Here is a 2,525-nt window from a genome sequence, read left to right as displayed (position 1 = left end):
TTAGAGGCCTTTAAATAGAGGCTCCCCTAGTGTGTTTGGAAGCAAAAATGAAAGCTTAAATGGAACCAGAATGGAGGCCACAAGCTACAAGCCTTATGGAAGCTTAATGGAAGCTTCAAATCTTACATACATTGGAGAAGATTCATATGCTCGTATATTTTCTATTTGCTTCTATGCTCCTTCTAGCATTTCTAGTCACTTGGAGGATTAGGTTGGCTTGGATCTAGGAGGAATTGGGAATGATAGAGAAGGAAGGGATTTCCTATGGACTTCAGAGGCATGGCAGATTAGAAATTAGATTTTAATGGCAGATTGATGATTTGCATATGTTAGATGATGTTATCTTATGCTTTACTTTGCATGTTAGTAGGATGCTTTTAGGAGTGACATTCCTACTATGTTTATAGCCGATGATCTCTTTGGTGCTTTGCAATGTTACGCACGGAGGGATGGCTAGGATCCACCATGGTCTAATGATGCTATTTACGGTTGGGAGGAATCGTGCACTTAGTTAGATATGTTTGTAATATATGGTTATCTTTTATGATGGATGTTTATATCTTTATGATGATGATGTATCATGTATGATATGTGGTTTCATTTATGTTATTGCATCATGGATTAATATTGGATGATGATGTACTTTATTTACATGGATGTTTATTCTTTTAAGCTTTTCATACTTTGTAACATGTATAGTGGATGATTGAGCAATCTAAAATGTACACTTGTATATGGTTTATGAACATTAGATGTATCCTTGTCATATCATTGTTAAGGATGTAATGTTAGATGAATAAGTTATGATTAGAAGTAATTCAACATTAAGGGATCTTTAAAGAATATAATCTGTTATGTTATGTAATTTTCAGTTGGATGTTACTATTGCTTCCGCAAGTGTTGTGTATGGTTTTACTTTCATGTTTTAAAAAAAAAATTGTTTGGCAAACTTAGTAAAATTCTTTGGATCCCTTGGCGGGGCATTACATTTGGTATCAGAGCCCGAGTTTCAACATTGGGAGCTCTGGGTATATTTGAATGCCACTAGTTGTTAGCTAGTTGAATAAAATGAAAACATTGAACTATCATGTGTATCTCTTTCAAACTGAAACTTGAAACTAGGTGAACTAAAACAAAACTTAAACTGTTACTTGCATATTTTTCATGCTTAACACTTAGCTTTTAAAAAAGGAAAATTCTACTTAAACCTAAACATAGGAAAAACTGAAAATTGAAACTTATTCTAGTTGTAAAACATGTATCTTTTATCTAAGTTTCAAGCTAGTATACCTTTGTTTATCTTTGCAAGCATTAAGTTGCTTTTGTTTAGAATGTATTAAGGGATCTATTTTAATAGTTGTTAAAAGAATGAATGTTGGATCAATGTGGTTTTTGGTTTACCATTAAACCAGAATCATATTGCTCTAAGAGTGTTGTAATATCTTCAGTGGAATCATGTCTCCCTACAGAGGAAAAGGGTTCAATGGGAACCGCAAAGTGAGTAACTTAGTCTCTCATTCTTGTAGGCTTCCAAGAGTAAGCCTAATTTTGGGGGGGTGGATGTAGTGCCTACCCCTAGTTCGCATTTTGTTATTGTTGTTGAACTCTTTTAAGACTAGTTTTATGATGTTGGTTAGCAACATTCTTTTGAGATTACTAGATATTGTGCTATGGATTCAGTTTATTATGTGATGAGATCACTTAGAATTTATATTTCATGTATGCATGATGATTATTTTTAGTGTTTGCAGTTATTAATGATGATTAGTAAGATGATTTATTATCATATGTGTTTTCTTATGGATACTTACCCCATACTTGCATGTGTATGGTGTGCATGTTTGCTTTGCGTGTTTGCTTTTGTATGGCGTGTCTGATGTGGTTAAGGAAGGGAGTCGTAGTCACCTGCTAGTCAGGATCTACACGATGCACCACTTCCTGCCATTGCCTGTTTAGTTTACTATATATTGTGCTTGTACATGCATGGTTTTTTATGCAAGTTGCAGGTATCGGGTATCGACTTCCCTGAATTGTCAGGATGAGCGTACCCTATCACATCATCTCAATGATAAGAGAGGGGAGATAAATTATCAAGTCCAAATCCCAACCCTTTAAGCCATTTGTTCTAATTGGAAAATCAGAACAAGTATCTAAGTTGAGTACCCTCCGAATACGTTGGATAACATAATTCGTGATTTAACCCTTGGTTTGATTTTGTATGTATTTTGGCTATGATGGATTTTCATATTTTTACCTTGAGAGTCTTTGATGTATTTTATATTAATTAAGCCTAATTAAAAGATTTAATTAATAGTTTAATTAAATGGAAAATTAATATGATATTTTAATATTTATTTTATTTAATTAATTGGGAAATTAATTAAGTAAAATAATTAAATTTGAAGATAAAAGTTAAAAGTTTAAATTTGGAATGTGACAATATTTATTTTAATAATAATATATTTGGAGCTCATTTTTAAATAAATGACTAAATAATATTATTATTAAAGCTAATAAATATTTTA

Source organism: Cupressus sempervirens, chromosome 11 (assembly GCF_028749045.1).
Source record: "Cupressus sempervirens isolate cs-2001-9-10 chromosome 11, ASM2874904v1, whole genome shotgun sequence".
In the NCBI taxonomy this organism is placed as follows: Eukaryota; Viridiplantae; Streptophyta; class Pinopsida; order Cupressales; family Cupressaceae; genus Cupressus; species Cupressus sempervirens.
The sequence above is the reverse complement of the archived record's forward strand: the minus strand, read 5'-3'. Positions refer to the sequence as shown.